The sequence below is a fragment of the Rissa tridactyla genome, chromosome 1, assembly GCF_028500815.1.
Source record: "Rissa tridactyla isolate bRisTri1 chromosome 1, bRisTri1.patW.cur.20221130, whole genome shotgun sequence".
Lineage (NCBI taxonomy): Eukaryota > Metazoa > Chordata > Aves > Charadriiformes > Laridae > Rissa > Rissa tridactyla.
Window position 1 is genome coordinate 135,491,357 of NC_071466.1, and position 14,012 is coordinate 135,505,368.

General features: G+C 37.9%; 1 protein-coding gene across 2 annotated transcripts in view; it reads right to left on the reverse strand.

Annotated features, from left to right (window-relative positions):
- The window catches only part of SHISAL1 (shisa like 1), an 84,471-nt gene that overhangs the window by 43,668 nt on the left and 26,791 nt on the right, over window positions 1-14,012 (reverse strand). The gene's annotated exons all lie outside the window — the stretch shown is intronic.

Genomic DNA, 14,012 nt, shown 5'->3' on the forward strand with positions numbered 1-14,012 from the left:
GGGTGAGCCCAAACGCAGCTTATATCCACCTTGATTCAACATCACCAGCTGCACGTTCTTGCAGCTCTAGCAGAGGCTCTGTCCCCATGCAAGAGTTGTCATCAACATCAGCAGGAATGCCTGGTACCCTATCCCGGTGTCACTGCTAACGCAAACTAATGCTGGACATATAAGGTCTTCAGCATCCTGAACTCACGCTGACATTAGAGAATAATAAAGACGTAATTTATTGGTTTGTACGACACCACTGGGAGCTTGGGCTCTAAACCAGAAAGCCTAGGGGGTGCTACTGAAAGCTAGTGGGGTGAGTCTAATTCTTGGGTTGTTAAGAAAATTGTTCTGAGGTGTTTATAGAAGAACAACTTGGAAAGAAGACAGGAAAATGGCAATTTATGTCAAAAATTACACTGTTCGTTTGTGACAGCTCAAGAGTAACTTGATGTGAAATACTTACAAAATCAGTGCTGTATCATATAAATCCTAGGTAGTTTACTAACAGGTGTCTACTACAATCTACTGAATCAAATTAAAATCCCAAGACAATTGTACCTGCATGGAACAAAAGGGGAGGGGGCAAAAATCAACATTATGACGAATAACCAAATTCTGAGGAATGTATGTGGGTGCAGGAGGGGAGACACAGTGCTATCTAAAAAGTGTTTAGAGACTAAAGATTTCTCACTAACAAAAAATGCTGTCTCTGGCACAAGCAGATTCTCTAAGAAGTCATTTTAGCATATGTAAAACAATAGAGCAGTGTAACTTTTGTACTAGAAATCATAATAGTTTGTACTGTTATCTGCAAGGACGATTGACATCCAAACCGCTGTATTTGTAGCTTTAGAATAAGTTGGTTCTTCTAAGGGGAAAACAATTAGAAACAAAAACACCACCAGGAAAAAAAAAAGTGCAGAAAACTATGAATGCTAATTAAGAATATTTCTCTAAGCATCAATCCTGTTTGAAAAAGCCGCCACCTTTTTTCAGAACGAATAGCATATTAATTAAAACACCAAGCAGACTTAAAGTTAGAAATGCATAAAAAAGAATTATACTGAATATAAGGCAGAGGTTAAGAACGTAGGAGTTCAATCAAGAAAAACAGATACAAAGAACAAGCTACTGTCAATATTGTTAGCAATAAAAGGAATAAGATTTTTTTCCCTGAGTAAACCAAAGCTGCAGGAATTATGATAGTGATTCATTACTAGAGGGAAATCTTGGCTTTGGTAGCAGTTAATTAAAAAGAGATCAATAAGCACTTCTGTTGTGTATCTGGGAAGAAACAGATGTTTGGTATAGCTGAGACTATTAAATATTTCCATATCAAGAATAATTTAGGATGACATTAATAAGTTGATACTAAGGTTCGTAATTTGATATTTGCAATTCTGTGTAATTTGTATCCAGTTATTTCAGAAGAGCTGGCTCGGGGACATACGTATCCTTTTTTCAGTTTGTTGGGAAACTATGGCAGCTTTCAGAGGACGTGAAGAAACCTAAGGACATTTCTAGAAGTAAATGAGATAATCCGGGTAATTACAAGCTTGTGAGTGTGATGTGGATCTACGGAAAGTTAATGGAATGGTTAATATAGAATCCAATTAATAAATAATTAAGGAGAGTAATATAATTAATGCATATCAACTGTGAGCTTACGGTAAAGTAAATTTTAGTTCTCTCAGTGCTGTTGTTGATGAAGGTAGCTTAGAAATAGTAATAATATAGTAGATTTCTGTAAAATATCTCACTTAGTAGCATGCAATTTGTCCAGGCAGTGAGAACGATGACAAAAAAAGGAAAAAAAAAAAAGCATATCAGTTATGGAAGACTAACTTGGACTGGAAATAAGATGCATGTTTTTTTGAAAAGTACGGTCTTGCTAGTAATTGAGTACATACAGCCTTAATCAGCACTGTATGTAGAAATCTAGAAGCTTTTCAGGGAGGGGAAGATTTATTCAGTTATGTCCAATAGAACTGGCAACAACAAAATTGGCATTTTAATCCAAGTCTTGTGATGCTTGTATTTTATTATGTGCCAGCTGGGAAGATCAGAGTGAGAGACTAGAACACTAGAGCCCCACACCAAAGGCCAGGAGAGGGACAGAATCTGTGTACATGTACACATACACACATATTTGTGATGATAGGGAAATGCTCTGATTTTATAACTACTGCTTCAGTGATCATTAAATTGAATATGACCATTTTTAAGAGGACAGAGATACAACTAACCGTTCAGTGCTCAACCATTCCGAATTTTTTTCACATGCTGCTGTTTGACTAAAGCAGTCATATTTAGCACAGTATCACGAGGATGTCTCTGAGCAATTAGAGCTCAATCAGCCGGGTGGAAGAGATGGGCAGGAGAACAGGTGGCACACTAAAAGAATGTACCTAGATTGTACGAAGTATTTCCTAATGCTAGGCCACAGAATAAAGATGACAGAAACATGGTAATTAGCAGTGATCTAGCTGAATAACTTTTTATGATTATTATTAAAGACTGACAGGGCACTTTAAAATTAGAGAATTGCATTTGAAGGAACAAAGAAAGGTAGATTTGGTTGTAGTTTCTTTTTTTTTTTTTTTTTTAAATAATATTTCAGGGCCTGAAGGCTAAGAGATCGGGTTTTCTTTCTATCTAATCAACGATTAGAAGGGTGGTCTAATGCAAGAATTTTAATTTTTAATGCATAATTTTAAACTTATTTGTGGTCACTGTGGGGGGAAGGAGAATGTCCATCCTTTTCCATACCCTTTGAGATTCCTAGCCTCACACCACCTCCTCCCTTCTGCTAGCAATCACAAGTATCTCTGCAGCTACATCATGAAGTAGACTAAAGAAATGATTGAGGAATCACAGTTTTAGAGTTGTTTTTTTTTTCACTCTGTGTTACAACATGTCTACTGTGAAATAGAAGAAATGGTCCTTACTTATGTTTTTTAAGTGCTTTGCTACCTCTTCATGGAATCAGGATTATGTTAGGAATATTGCTTTCCCTTGCAGAAGATGCAACAATGAATGATTCAAAGACAGCAGCATTCAAAGGAGAGGTGCTGTAATGTTATGATCAAGGAGAAGAGACATTAATATGAGACACATCAGGTGGGTGGCTTTTTGTTTCTGCCAACAAAGAGCCTGCAATTGCATTGTAAATTCTAATCTCACCACCACTATAGAAACTGAACTCGTTTGCCTTTAACCTCCCTCCTCACCATGGACTTTAAGTGCAGGGACCAGATATACGTATCAGATCATTACGCCAGATTTTACTTTGTACTTACGGTGACATTTTAGCTCTTACTCTGCTGCTATGTACATTGCTTTGGTTATCTTTACAGTTTTATCTAGCTGTATTTTCTTGAAGAGAATCAGTGAATCATTGGCAAGAAAAGCTGCCAAGAGAAATAACCATTTCATGTGGCAAGACTTTTACGTAGAAATAATTTTCCCCTCACTTTGAAGGAAAAGAAAAGCTATGTTTAGGAGGGATGTTTGAAAAACTTTGCCCATTTTGCATTTTTTGGTTATTAGAAAGAACAAAAGGAACTAGCAAAATTATTTATTAAATACATCAGCACTGCCTCACAAACTATCTCGCTGTATAGAATAACAGAAGATAAGGCGATTCAAGAGATCATTTAACCCATCTTTCTGTCACAAGACTAAGCACATCTAAACCATTCTTAGCAGAACTTCACAGAATCTCCATCACCAGAGGGGTTTTCCAGTCTTCTCAGGCAATTCCCTTCCAGTGTTTCATTAACCTCATGGCTAGAAAGATTCTCCTATGTCTAACTTGCTGCTCCTTTGCCTTGGTTCAAGCCCATCCCATCCCCAGCACAGCTGGAGAATGATTTACCTACAGACACATTGGTTACACCTCTCTTTGCATCAGTCTTTAATGAATACATACAAAAAGTGCTATCATATCTTCACTCAGCCTTTTCTTAGGCTAACAACTTCTTATAATCTTTCCTTAAAAAACGTATTTGCTAGACCTCCAATAGCTCCTCTTAAATCTGTTTCTACACTTTATGGCAAGCTTGTGCATGTGACTTTAATGTTGTTTCGATTTCAGTTGTTTATATTTTCTTAGTGCCCAGAAGGTCCTAATAAATACCCCAATAGCTGCCAACTCTTCCAAGGTAAATAAAATTGCAGCATTACAAAAGTGCAGAGAGCCATAGAGCTTCTGTTAATTAGAATCATAGAACCATAGAATGTGTTGGGTTGGAAGGGTCAAAGGTCATCTAGTCCAACCCCCCTGCAGTAAGTAGGGACTTCTTCAACTAGATCTGATTACTCAGAGCCTCATCAAGCCTGGCCTTGAATGTCTCCAGGGATGGGGCCTCCACCACCTCTCTGGGCAACCTGTTCCAGTGCCTCACCACCCTCATTGTAAAGAACTTCTTCCTAATGTCTAATTCTCATAGTTAATCAAAAGATACATAGGTATATCACTGTTATACCAAGATAGGTACATCTACATACAGACATAACTATACAGGGAAAAAAATACCACCACATGTGACATAACTGAGGATGACTCCCTCTTTTCACACTAATGTCCAGCAGGTCTTCCAATCTTAGTGAGTACCGATGACCTGGCCCTGGGAAATCATGCCACAGCGGCAGTTGCAGTGATGGGTTTCCCTCCACTTCCTTCCTCCATTCTCTTAGAACATAGATATCTTTCGCAGTTACGATCAAATGATACCTAGAAAAGCTTTGATTTCCATAATGTCTTATTTTCCAGTCTCCTAGAAAATACCCTCACTAACCTCAGACACATATTAGGTTTGCTGCACTTCTTACATGGTTGGGACAAGGAGGATCATCAGCAGGGAAATGGCATCCTCTCAACCTGTTTGCTCATCTGAAGACAACAGACAACACTGTCTGCATTGTGGCAGCAGTAAGGGGATGAATAATGCAGCCAAGACAATCCGAGTGGTCGAGAAAGCTGTTTAAAATTAGATGGGAAAGAGAAGGCTGTGATCGAAACCTAACTTCCAGTCCAGCTCTGTTCGCTTCTCATGTTAAAATAGGCTTAAAAACGCATGTAGTATGAGTTCATGAATGCTATTACAATGAAATTATAGTCTATTACAAAGGCAGCAATGTAACTGGCATGAACAAAAACCTGATTATTAAGAAAACATGTGGTTTCACACTGCAATAACCTCAAGTAAATGTTTATGAAAAACAGACAGTAGTTTTCAGTTGACAGTTGTCTTACTTGAAACAATTGAAACAACCTATGAAAAGGAACTGCTGGTAGAAAACCTTTTGGACTATCGTGCAGCATTAACATTACTCGGTGTCTCTTCCCTAAATTCATCTTACTACACATACGCTTGAAGTTAAGCACGTGTGAGACTACACATAACTGCAGATAAAGCATTGCCGTTAGGGTTTTAGTATTGCTAAAGATGAGCAAATTTATATTACTCTAATTTGGTCATGGAATTCTTCCCCCTTATTTTATAAATTTTAAAATTGAAAATATAAACTACTACTTTGTTTTATTTCACTCCCACACACACACACCATGTTTATTATTTCCCCCAGCTATTCTAGAAACAGTTACGAAGAGACAACATGCATGAGTGATAAAAAACAAACCTGTCAGGTACAGCCTGAAGACCATCTTGTGAGCTTCAAGCAGTCTACAGCTGTTATTAATAGGACAAGGCCAAGAAACCTGTACCTGCTACAACTGCCAACTGTGAAAGCCGCTGATTCATCTGCTGCCTCTTTTACCCCCTTCCCTTTTCACCAACACGTTTAGTCAGCCATTGTGACTTGTCCTACATCTACATCCTGAGACAAGCATCATACGCACCCACATTGGAAATGGATTTTGGCAGTTCCTACCCTGACTGTGCAGTACATTGCACAGCAGCATCTGATAAAGAAGTTAAAGGATTCCTTTACTACAAGAGAGTTAATTTTTGAGAATCAGTTGTACATTCAGACCTTTTAATCACAAAATTTAACTGATGAGAAACTTCCCTAAAATAGCACAAAATCTTTATTGACAACCAAACTGCTCGCTGTGTCCCTAAAAAAACTAAAGATATTCAAGATATTACTATAATGTAGCTGTAGTGCAAATAAACTTTAGCTACCCAATTTCTTGGTGCAATTCATTACGTATTTGCATTTGGTAGGTTTTATTTCCTGGATTTATTGCTGATGAAGGTCAGAACATTTTTGATTGTTCTCTGTCCTACAACTGGCCCTTCACTGTATACATTAGATCTCATTTTGGGGAAAAACACCTAAATTACTTTGGGGAGACAGTTAGCTCTGTAAAAAATAACAGCTGCAGTTGTGATGACTTACTGACATTGATAACTAACTTCAGATACAAGTTAGTAGCAACTTTCTCACTTCTCATAAGCAAAATTCCTTCTGCAGCCGAGAGCTGCAACCTTTCCCAATGCTCTGAACACCACCTAGTTTTGTTAAGAGACTGAAATATTCATATATTCTCATTTGCATGCACTGCATCAGTATGAGTGTAGGCAGCTGACAAAGATCTGTTGTAGTCATCCAGAATCCTTATTTTTAATGAACTAAACTCAGTTCAGATGTATACCTGGATGATTGAGTCAAACAAGGCAGCTGACCCATTTTGTGCAACCAACTTCTAAGATTAGCCAGCTGTGTGAGCTGAAACGAGTGCTTCACTAATGAATTAATAAATAAATCTAGTAAAATGCAATGATCAAGTCTGGTCTGTTCATGGAACAAAGTAATCTGAAACAACTGAATTTTGACTCCGAAATTATGAATGCTCTTGGTCTCCCATGAGGCAGAACCGATAAGGAAACATACAGAGTTTTGTAATAATTTTCTAAGAGAGCTTGAGAGCAGGACAGGATTAATTTTAAAGTGATTACAAATCTCTAGTGTTAATCAAGTTATCATTTCAGCTTTTAAGAAATGTAAAGCTCTTCTCTAGGGAAACTTCAGCTTACGTTTCTGAGCTACTTTCAGTACAGAACCAGAGCAAATGGACTTTAATTTAAAATATTACAATTTCCAAGACTTTAATAATGTAAATTCTACTAGTTTATTGGAAACAGTTTGTCCATGTAATTTTAAAAATATTATTGAGAAATAAAAGAAGTTATGAAGGTAAGATTAGAGGTTTTATAACAGGCATGTTTTAAAAATCTCCCAAATCTAATATACAAATATCGCTCATCTCTATGTTACAGCATAGCTCTAAAACCTGAGAATATGTGTATCTATAAACATGGCAGTAAACATGGATAGTGTATTTTTATTATCCATTTGAGAAAACAGTAATATATCGACAATTTATCTAGTGAAAAATAAGTGCAAGTATTTTTGGTCTCACCAATATGTTGTCAGCTGTATATAGGCAGAAATTAACTACCTATAGTCTCTATGGGAACACTTCTGTTACATTTTCCTTTCAAAATAGCCTCTTCTGAAAAATAAACCTTCCTGTGAAGTCTGTTGACATATAAATTTCATTTCATTCTCACGTTCTTCAACATTGTTAATCATTATCTGTAGCTAAACAGATTGGTTTCTAAACTTCCAGGTTTGTAATACAGTTTCAAAAATTATTTTGCTCAAAAGTGAAAAAATATGAGGAGGAAGTTAAGCAAAAGTTAAAGTGGACTCAGAAAAAAGGATTAATTTAAACATGTCAAATTCAAAGGAATTCAGAATTCTCTGGAATACTTTTTTCCTCTTTCCATAACTTTAGAAAGGATATTTCCCTTTACAAGTATGAATTATTACTCCATTCCCTTAGAATCTAATTGAACATTCCAAGCCCCTGTATGGGTACCAAGTTGTACTTTAACTCTGGCTAACCACTAGGCATCAATCTTTGCAAAGTTATTACCTTACGCATGTTCTGTCTTACAGCAGTAGAGCTAGTGCTTTCTAAAAAGCTCTAAAACGGTTTTCTGGCCAGCAAGTATTGAAATGATAATGTGTTTCTGCTCAAAAATGTCACTACGCTATTTAACACATTTTAAAATCAGGACACATTCCAATGGGAAAACCAGTTAATTTTGCTGGCAGAGATACCCCAGTCAGAAAAGGGCGCAACCCCTGATGAACGTAGCAGTGCTGGAAGAAGACGCCAGTTGTGGTCAAACTAGCAAAAATACTTTTTTTTCCCACATGAGGATCATTTTACTAGGCCAACACAACGTGTAGCTTATCTGACATAGATGGGTCTGCACTACAAGTATTTTGGCAGCATCATTTCAACATTTCTAACGAAAACAGCTCAACAGGCACTGCAAGTCAGCTCTAAACGTGAACTGAAAGCACACTAACTGTCTAGTGCAGACCTACGTGTAGGCTCATCTAGCCTGTGAAGAAATATAGGTTGCTTCCAGTATTTAAGTTGGCCCATCTAGAACCAGCTCAGCTGTCTTTATGCTACGGCGTAGTGTTGATATACTCTTAGTGCTGGCAGCAACGAGGCTTATGAGAAATACAATGGCCCGGGCAGTCACCTGGGGTGAACCGGCAAAATTCTGCGCTTAATCTACTGCGTCTGTTTCTGTGTGGGTGGCGGTGGTGTTTCTGGGATGGGTTGGCTCTTGTATGAATTTGTTCAAAGGGCAACACTTTTTCACTTTTGAAATCTGAAGCTAGCTGCCAGTGTTCCCTTAAGAGGCAAACAACTCTTTGGATTCCAGGAGACATTTTGGTCAAATCTTGTTCGCTCTCTCATTAAAGATAATGACGAAAAACACCCAGCAGAGTGAACTGAGAAAGAACAGGCCTTCCTCCTTAAAACATCTGCGATGGCGTATTCAAACGTTTCATATACTGAAATGTTTCTCAGTAACATCACGAATTAAGGCTGTTCTTAAAGCAGACCGGAACAGGATAAGGAGCTGTCACTGCACCAGCTAAGGAAAAAGGAAAACGTGTGGGAGCCTTGAACCAACAAATGTTGGAGAGAAAAACTGTATGGTAGAAGATGGGAGTAACTTCCTTTCACCTGTTCTTTTGCCTCATTCCTATTAAACACACCAGCCTCACACTGCAACAGAAAATGCCGTTTTTCACTGCTATACACTTAAAGAATACATTAAAAAGATGGTTTTAAGAGCAGTACATGCCTGCGCTACTGCAACTATCCTAGCTTATAAGCATTCTAGTTAAAAAACCTAAATTTTGGAGTCCCAAGAACACTGAATTGTTAACATGAACTTCATTTTGAAAATTACAAGGCAGCAGAACCAAGGAAAATGCAGTGAATCCTCTGTCCTCTCCTCTTAGGGAGAAATACTTGCAGGACAAAAGAAAGGACAATTTTTAGTAGTCAGAACAGCAGGTGTGGAGGTTGCCAAGCAGAAAGAAAAGAGGCACGCAGAGCAACAGCAAAGTGGCTTTCAACAATTCTTTTTTTTTTTTCTTTTTTTTTTTTTTTTCTTTCTTAGCATGCATTTTTGTAACTGAAAAGCCAAGTAAAACAAAGCTGTGCTGCTGGTGGTGACATCACAGGCCCAAACCTTTGTTTCGCATCCTTTGTTTCACAGGATGTAAAAACCGCTTATTTTACGTCTTGCTTGGGGTTTCTGCAGATTTTTTGCTGCGCACAGAGGTAGGTGCGAGAGAAGCTACTTGAAAAGACTTGTATAGAATTCCACCAAAATCCTATTTCTTGCCCTCACAGGGATCAAGCATTGAACACCCCCTCCCCACTGAACCCAGTGGGGTTGAGCAAAAATACAGGAACGTACCAGAAGCATTAACTGCAGACTGAAACCACAATTCTTTTAGAAGTGGCTTCCTTTGTTTAATATTTATTTGTATATGCTTGGTGGGCAGGCATACACCAGACACACAGAGCATGCTCCTTAGCGTTCCAAGTACTACAATAGTTCCCGTGAAACTCAGTCATGAGCCACTGACATCAACGCTGTACTTTGCTCCATACAACCACGTCCCTAAGAAATGGCTTCTACCCGAAACACTTGCCATTTATACATCTATAATTACAATTCGTGTGGAAGAGATGCTGCAAAGGGGCTCTGAAAGCCTCATGTATAGGCAGGGAAGGAGTGAAGGTCATTCCAGCGCAAAGCTGGCACTGAATGCATGTGACCTATATGTACGCCTCTCTCTGCAGAGTTACTAGAAGAGTTCACTTGGTTGAAAAATTCCAATATTGATAGGGATTAGTTTTACATTTTTAAACGGTGAAGCTTAAAGGCAAAATCAAATGCCTCAAGAATAAAACTGCACTACATGCCAGTATGGAGCCTGATGAATATACCTAGTTTCAATCATGGGGCTAAGTCCCACTGGATTCAGCTGGGTGCAAAATTATGTCACTTCTGAAACAAGGTTTTGCTGTTAACTGTACTTGAAACACAATTTCACCTTTACTTGGTGCATGTGCAACTCTGGCAGGAAGTCAATGGGCTCACACCGTATATTGGAGACCATAGAACGATTACCCCACATCCCAATCAACAGTAAATGACCCTGAACACAAGCTCATGACTTGACTGAGCAACTGACTGAGGAACTCCTGCCCTTGGGGCCGTGTCAGCCTCTGAGCTGGCAATTGGGCTCTACGGTGGGAAAACAAGTATTCCAAAAAAACCATTTACCCGTCTTTCTGTGAGCCAGTATTATGTTTCTAGTTTCAGCATCCTTCTAAATTAACAGTAAGCACCTTACAACTTGTAGATGAAAAGTACACTGTCATGCATAAAATAAGCATGACGCAGCCACATATTTTTATTCACTTCAATTGGTTTATGCTATGTAAATTTCCTGTACGTACAGAAGCGTATTTACTTCCGCACCTTGTGCAAAGCAACTTTACCACAGTGTTTTGCTTAGCTCCTTAGCTAACTTTTAATTAAGTTTCAGGGTAAAATACCAGCTTTACCGAGGACAGTGGGAGCTTTGCCTTGAAGCCAACAGAATCGGCGTTTTCCATCAGATACTCATCAGATACATCAGTATTAACAAAACGCTACTTGTCTTCCAGTTGCAGTACCCAATAGTTCCACTTGACAGAACTTTCTGAAATGGTTCCTCTGACAGTGACATTCATGCCCTGTTTACCTTATAGACCAGTATATAGAAAATCATCAACAGAACATATCAAGTCTGAATAATTCTTATTCAGGGAAGAAAGTATGGTATTCTTCAAATATGTCACAGAGCAAAGATATTACTAGTGAGCAATATTGCAGTCATGCAGTCCATTTCTTCTCCCAGGTGTTTTAGAGTATAAACAAATGAAAAAAAGACAAGTGGAGAGGTGGTAGGATTTCTCTTTTACAGAAAAGAAGATGATGCACAGAGCAGTTACAGTTAGAAAGGAAGAATACAGCAGATTTAAAAACTGCATATCAAGTTTCTAGGTCTAATGCCTTAAACAGGAAACACTAATTAAAAACACCATGCTCCTGTGATCTTTAAATGTTTTTCATAAAGTCTACATACAAAAGAGAGCATGGCTAGGTAATTCTGCTGTACCCTATGTAGTAATGGTTAACTTTGAAATCATCATAAGGCACAGTGATGCTTTCTGTACTAGCAAGTTGGAAAGTGGCAGTCAGAAGTCTAACTTACAGCTTTCTGACAGGAACCAGATGCCAGCCACTGTATCTTTGAGATACTCCTACAAAGTCTTTGACCCAAAGAACTTAAAAGAGAATTATTTAAACTGTGTATAATTAAATAACACACCTCAATTTATTGAAAGACTGTGATGAAAGGGTACAGGGATACCAATATCACCTTAAACCATCCTTGCAGAAAACAAGCTTAGGTATCTTTGAAGGGTCATACTTAACCTCCAGGTACAGAGATAGTGAGGAACAGGACACAACTTGGGCATGTTAAAGAAGCGAAATAAGAATGTAGAGTTTTAAATCACACGGATGATTTAAAAAATGAGATGCTTTGTTTCTGGAAATTCTGGCCGAATAACTGCATTTCCTCTCTGCAGTAATATCACGTCGTATGCATTACCTCATCAAAGTCTATGTAAAGAATCCCTTATTGTCACAGGAAAGAGTTTCTCACAGTCTGGTCCAAATGACCCATTCTTTTGGGTATTTTAGCTATATGAAATTAGTTACATTTGTTAAGTGACAATTTTATTATCCTATAACACGGATAGTTTTAGCTAATTTGCTTGAACGGGGAACACAGAAAACTTATTGTAAAACCTGATCATAAAAGCTATGACAAAAAAAAGCTGGTGCTACAGCATCTAAGGTGTGGGGGAGAACAATATGTACACAAATTTTATGAGCAGAGTATTATTCTAATCCTAGTATCTCAATGCATTTTCAAGGTCTGATCCCAAATATCGTATATATTGTAACAAAAATTTTTTGACCCTCTTGTCTAATAAAAATACAATCCTTTTGCCAGCCACCACAGATACTCATTCTGCAGTGATTATCTTCTCACTAACAATAAGGCCTTTGATGCTCACTATGTAATATATTTATCAGTATGGATGAAGTCATATACTGCAGACCATCAATTGTCTCTTGGGACAGTAAATTACATCCAAAATATACCGAATCATGAAATCCTTAGAACTCAAATGTAGCTGAACTGAATCTAGTGGAGTTGGTGAAGAACAGAGGGATTTTTTATATTTAGGATTAACCCACTTCAGCTACACGTTCCAAACCTGAATTCCAGCCTTCCCCCAAATAAAGAGGTCTGGTATAGAGAAAGAAGGATTGAAATCTGCCTTCCTTATTTTACCTGGAATGACAACTCACAAAGACATCTCTGGAAAACTCTGTGGGAAAGATAGCTAATATTTCAAGAGGCAAAGGAGGGGATGAGATAGAAACTAAGTGACAGTGTAGCTGATAATGGGGTTGTCCAAGTAAGGAAATCCAGATACAGAAGTGACTTCTCCCCTCCTGTATAACCTTATTCTATTCTTCCTCACCTTCTACCCCCTTCAGCTGCTTAAATAATGATTTAGGGCCTCCAGACAAAATGATGGGAATAGAAATGACCAGATGACTCCTGAAGAATCCTTCCCATTCTTAAATTTTATTCTGCTTTCTAGTTGCCTCTAAAATCCTCCTCTATCTCCCCATTATCTCTAAAATTCACTGACATATGATCTTTTCTAGCCAAAAATCAATGTCAGCAGTCCATTCCTCAGCTTCTTTGGTAATCAGCTGTCTCCACTATTAACCATACTGCTTTGCTTTGTGGTATTCGAGCAAAGGTCATATAATTCTCCTTGTTGTCTTATTTTCTCTCCTCAGAAAAATCTTTAACTTGGTTAACCTCCTGGCTCCTGAATCCTCATGTTTTAATTCCTAGATTTCAATATCAGTTAAAAGAGTAAGCATAGACTGTAGCGTATTTTAGTGTAATTTCTGTCATATAATTACCATCTAGGATTACTGTCCCATTCGAGCACCACAACAAAGCTAAAGGAGGCTTTTCAGCCTTTTCCAAGGGCTTTTGAATAGCCAGTGCATCAGCTGTCGTACTGTAGGTCTTAAACGTAATCAAACAAACTTTTAAATAAGTTGCCAAGAACTTTTGCTATAAGAAAATAGTCTAGATTTGTAGTTACAGCAAATTGTAGCAAATAAACACAGCCCTCCTAAGAAGGCTTAGCCAATCCAAGATCTTTCATGCAAAGATACAATTTATTCTTATTCAGCATCTTATCCATCCTGCACTAATACAATGGAAAAATTTTAATTGTGCTGGTCACAATACTGAAAAATTTTTAAGCTTTGAAATCTTACTGATTGCAGGAAATCATCTGCCCAAGGAATGGTTTACTTGGTTTTCAAAAGCCGGAATAATACCTTATTCCATTTGCATGAATTTTGAGGGTTTCTTCTGCCTCTTCTTTGCAGTGAGACACTGTTAACCTCATCCTAAATGTGTATTCATGACAGATTGAAACATAGCAGAAGTGAAACTCTAGACTAATCACTGGAACTAAAAGAGAGTGTGTTTTTTTGTTT